This window comes from Topomyia yanbarensis, chromosome 3 (genome assembly GCF_030247195.1).
Source record: "Topomyia yanbarensis strain Yona2022 chromosome 3, ASM3024719v1, whole genome shotgun sequence".
Lineage (NCBI taxonomy): Eukaryota > Metazoa > Arthropoda > Insecta > Diptera > Culicidae > Topomyia > Topomyia yanbarensis.
The window spans coordinates 253,889,852-253,895,663 of record NC_080672.1 but is presented as its reverse complement, the minus strand read 5'-3'; the positions used below and the strand labels follow the sequence as shown (position 1 = coordinate 253,895,663).

Sequence of the window (5,812 nt, the reverse complement as noted above, 5' to 3'; positions counted from 1 at the left end):
AGCACTCAGACCAACTGATTGAATGAATTGGTCGAAACCAATACCGCCCTATACAAATATGAAACCCCCTTCTTATCAATGGGACGTATAACATCATTAATGACACTTTGCACAGTAGGAAAAAAGGTTATATAAATTAAATATCTCAGTTCGAAGTAGCTCGTAATCAAAGAAAACGCTTTTAATCCACCTAACAGTGTGATGAGACATTTCTTATAACTCTTATCACTCTCTTCGGATATTATATCGTTTGAGAACATTTAGAACTTGATGCTTCGCGATGTTTTTGATAACACATACTACATGGGATAGTGGCAGGACTCAGAGAATCACTCAAATCAGCATAGGACAACATCAGTGCTAGAAATCTCAAACCAAATCAATGGGAAGGCGAAAAAATGGCCCATAAAATAGACATACAAACGAATTATTGCTAATGCTCTGTTAATAAAATATCTAAATTCCTCAATCAATGCATTGTGGTGGGAAAACTGATTTTTCTAAAGGGGTTATGTATATTGTACTGAGCCAAAAAAAAATCGATTTTTTTTAATCGAATTGAAGTTTATATTTTACTCAAATTTCCAACGCGACTGAGAATTAAGAAATCAACGCTTTTTCTTTAAAAAACCCACCATTCCACTATGGGTCACAAGGGCGGTTTTTCGGTACAAAAATCAATAACTTCCAAACCGTTCATTTTAGAGAAATTATGTCTGAAAGAATATTTTTGGAAATTAAATTTTCTTACTTTTAAAGCAAAATGTAGCTAGGGTGGTCCTCTCAAACATTATTTTCGAAAAATTATGTTCAGAACTAAATGGTGTAGCAAGGTACTTACTTCAGCAAAGTTGTAGAAAAATGTTTTTCAAGTAACATTTTCAAATGCATCAAAGTTATAGCAATAATGCTATAACTTTGATGCATTTGAAAATGTTACTTGAAAAACATTTTTCTACAACTTTGCTGAAGTAAGTACCTATAAAGCATTATTGGTTTTCATGCTATAATTATTTTTCTTCTTTATCTTAGGGTGTCATTTTAGTGTTTCTGAAAAAGTCAGTTTTTTAACTATAACTTTTTAAATAGTTAGTCTATCTTCATACTCTCTATGAAGCAATTTTAGTACTTTTCATTGCGCATATTTCTGCTGAAGAATGTGAATCGATATCATTTTTCGTTATCGAATTACGATCATTTTTTTAAATAAAAATGATAGTTTTCAATGACCTCTAACTCAGAAGGTTGCAAAAACTAGCAGCTAAATTCTCTTTCGAAAGTGCATCAAAAATACTGTAAAATATCTCAAAATCAACTTTTGCTTTTTTGTCATTCAGCGAAAAATGTTGACATCAACATTATGACTAAATGACATCAGCATACGGCTGTTTTTAAGGGTCTGGTCATTGCCATTTAGAACCTGCTTTACTAGATCAAAAAGTCGAGTTGTTAAATGATTTTTTGAGCTTGTCAAATATATGTACACAAATATTGAAAACGTTAGGCTCAGACAGATATTTATTTTACTATTCTACGTAACTACTTTATTATCATCGTCATCCTCATAATTATTATAATCACAATCATCAACATCATCAGCATCGTCGTCGTTATAGTTATCTGAATCGTGTCTCTTTTCTCAAAGTGCTAACTCATTTAATATTGAACTTATTTCAGTGCGTTTACTGTATCGGGATCTTCTAACTGCATGAACCGGATTAGAGGAGCCCATTGCTCTAAAGAAAACATCTTCCATGTTCGCGACTCTTGAACAATTTCTACCGTGACTCAGTCGATCGTTCCGAGCCTCAGCTCCTTGTTCGCTCATGAAACTTGTTGGTAATGGAAGTGTTGACATAATATAAAATGTAGCGCATTTTGCCTTAAAAAGCAAATGAATTAAGGATTACCCTTCATTCTGTTCTAAGTAAGCGACGAATTTCTGTGAATGCTGGTTTGGGAGGAAGTGCAGTTTGAATCTTTTGTAGGAACTGTTAACGGCTTCTCAAAATATTTCGAATTTTTATCGAGCACTTTCGTTTCAATTCGATTACTGTCTTTCCAAAATTGATCAAACCTTTTACATGTTTTAATTGTTACAGCTTTTGCGTTCTGAGTGAACTTTTTTTTTTCATTTTGTCCCACATCAAATTATCTCATTGTTTCCTCAAACACAACTTTTATTTTATTTTTATTTTCACCTTTGGCCACTTTCCAGAGATCGAACAACTTTATTTTATCCATTTTAACAGCACTAATAATACAAAGCACTACACGCGTTGATCAAAGCAGTCGTCGGCTACTGCGATTCGATTCATGAATGAGATTGATACCAATTAAACTGTCACGACTCGTGGTGTTGTTGTTTATATTTGACATCGAAGGGCAAAAATGCTGACTTTGATTTTGAAATATTTTATAGTATTTTTGATGCACTTTCAAAAGAGTACAAATTTAGCTGCTAGTTTTTGCAACCTTCTGAGTTAGAGGACATTGAAAACTATCATTTTTATTTTAAAAAAAATGATCGTAATAAAATATGCTCAATGAAAAGTACTAAAATTGCTTCATAGAGAGTATGAAGATAGACTAACTATTTAAAAAGTTATAGTTAAAAAACTGACTTTTTCAGAAACACCCCAAGTTAAAGAATAAAAATAATTATAACATAAAAACCGATAGTGCTATAACTTTAATTCATTTGAAAATGTTAACTGAAAAACATTTTTCTACAACTTTGCTGAAGTAAGTACCTTGCTATACCATTTTGTTCGAAAAATAATTTTTCGAAAAGAATGTTTGAGAGGACCACCCTAGCTACATTTTACTTTAAAAGAAAGCGAATTTAATCCCCAAAAATATTCTCTCAGACATAATTTCTCTAAAATGAACGGTTTTGGAGTTATTGATTTTTGTACCGAAAAATCGCCCTTGTGACTCATAGTGCATTCAAAGAAAATCAACAGTGCATATTTCCAGACTTGGTTTTATTTCCAATTTAGAACTATTGTGTTTTTTACATCCTAGATTGCATGATTCAGTGATCGAAACCCAAAACTTCATGAAGTATTTGAAATTATTAAATTAAAATTTGTGTTTGCTATTGAAATTGACAAAATGATTGTATATATAGTATATAGTCCCTTTGGCGATTGTTTACTTTTTCGGTCCCACCTATCAGCATTGAAGTATCGCCCTTACGTTTTTTTACAATACCAATTTTACAATTGGTGGGGGTTTAGTGAAAATCGATCTTAATGTCTAAACGGCATAATTCCGAAACCGTAATTTTTGAAGTTTTAAAATTATGCAGAATTAATTTTTCAGAAAATAGTAACAGAGCAAATAAGTACCAAAGTCCAAAAAATCAATTTTTGTCAAACGTTATTTTTTCGAGTTTACATCAAATCTCAATGTTTCATGCATTATAATGTCATTTGGCATCAAAAATACAAATTTGATTTTGAAAATTTTCCATTTCAGTTTATATGGGAATTTGTTGTGTGATTGCACTCTTCAACTCGTAACTCCGGAACCGGAAGTCCAATCAATAAAAAATTCAATAGCAGCCGATGGGAAGATTGTACCTTTCATTTGAGACTAACTTTGTGCAAATCGATCCAGCCATCTCTGATTAACAGAGGTCACATTTTTTCCACATACACACATACACACACATTCATACACATACATACAGACATACATACACACAGACATTTTCCGATCTCGACGAACTGAGTCGATTAGCGTATGACACTCGGTCCTCCCGGTCGGGATAAGATCGACGAATTTTAGAGTGAATGAAAAAGGCAAAAACATTTTAAGCAATTGTTGAAATTTATGCATTTTTTGTTGAGCAGTTCTATGTTTCATAGAATTAAATCAATTTTAACTTCGCTTCCTATTAAATAAAGACCCTTATTACAGTACATCTCTACCAAAACGAGATCAATTTGAAAATAAATCTGAGGATTATGATTGATTACAGAACTCTGGAATTTTCTATTGGAATGTTTTCAGACAGGAATTTGATATTGATGCTATTAGACAACTGTGAAATCAAGACCAAGAGATCAGTTACATATCAGGACCCCATTCCGACAATTTATCAAAAGTCCTCATGATGTTTACAACAACAGGTTATCAATCTACGGATCAGATAATTGTTATTGTAATATTGAATTAAATCAGTCTGCATCAATAAATTTTCAACTTCAATCCAATTTTTTTTGGGTGTTGTGGGGGGGGGGGGGGGGGGGGGTGGTTGTATGGTGTTAAACCCCAAAACCTTCTCTTGGCTACGCCGTTGCTTGGAGTTATTTATTTCGTTTCTCATTTTCCGATATGTTTCAGAGCGATCCGATGGTTATAAGTTAGCAAAATTGCAGTCAGAAAGTTCGCACAAATGAACATTTTTGTACTGATAAGTTATCAAGTTCCTTCCAGATAACTTGGAAGTGTTCGGTGATTATTTCTAGCGGTTGTATATAGTAAAATGAAATACAAAATTCGTTTTATCGAAATAATGTTTGGCTTATTTCAATGGATTATTACTATATTGAACAATAAATAAGCGACAAAGAGTAATCAACAAACAACAAGCCATAACTTTTAAAGTATTCAAAATAGATATTTGAAGTCTTCAGTAACGTTATTCGCAATAGTAAGAGCTACAAATTTGCTGAAGGCATCATTTCGATATAATCACTTCCAAAAAAATTTGTGAAAATATCTCACTCATAGGGGGATTAATCAGCAAAAGCACAATACCAAAAGAAAGGGCATATTGCCTCCATTAAATTCTCCGAAGATACTATTGACCTAAAATAAGCCGTTTTGGCGTTAATAATAGATTACATGTTTTTGGTCATATTTCTGGCTATGGGAAATGATAAAAATCTTTCGTCCGCCTTTAATGTTAAATATCTCTTTTGATAATAGTACGATTTCAACAATCTATAGCTTGTTCGAAAGGTATTCGTTAAAGCTGTCTAAAAACATATAAATTGTTAATCTACATTGTCAATTTCGGCAGATAATTTAAAAAAACTGCAAAAAACGCCATTTTTGCGCATTCAAACATTCATATCTTGGAAACTAAACATCAGAATCAAAAACAAATTAATAGCGTTCATACTGTTTTTTAGTTCTTTCATTTAAAATTGGTTTGGATAAGATCGGTTCAGCCATTGCTGAGAAACACGAATGAGAATTTGTCCGTTACATACACACACACACAGACACACACACACACAGACATTGTCCCAAATCGTCGAGCTGAGTCGATTGGTATATAAGACTCGGCCCTCCGGGCCTCGGAAAAAATCTTGAAAGTTTGAGCGAATTCTATACATTTCTTTTATAAGAAATGTAAAAATATATATATATATAATCGTCCAGCAGCCCAGAATTTTACTTATTATCATCATGCCCTAATCTCAATGTATCTCTATATAAGTCGAAAATGTTTTAACCTACCTTCGCAGAACAAAGTGCAGTTGACTGCACAGCAAAATAATGAACTTTTGAAAACTGAATCATCTCAATCATCTTCGGATGCAGGTCTACATTTCAATCGGACGATACGATTTGTGATCAGTGGCTTGTTTTTCTGATTTTTGTGTGACGATGACTCTCATTTGTCTCTAATCGTATGGCACAATGTTAGTCTCAATACACTTATTAATCCCCCGGAAGTCGTGCTTATGGCCCGCTGAACGAGCAGCCGCTGGAGCCCTAAACCGATTTCGCTACATTTTCAGAGCAGCATACACTCGGTGCACTAGCGAGACTGCCGGAAGGTTAAATAAAC

The 5,812-nt window shown here is 33.2% G+C and overlaps 1 protein-coding gene across 5 annotated transcripts in view; it reads left to right on the top strand.

Annotated features, from left to right (window-relative positions):
* Positions 1-5,812, top strand: part of LOC131686740 (calsyntenin-1) — a 358,053-nt gene that overhangs the window by 297,452 nt on the left and 54,789 nt on the right. The window lies entirely within an intron of this gene.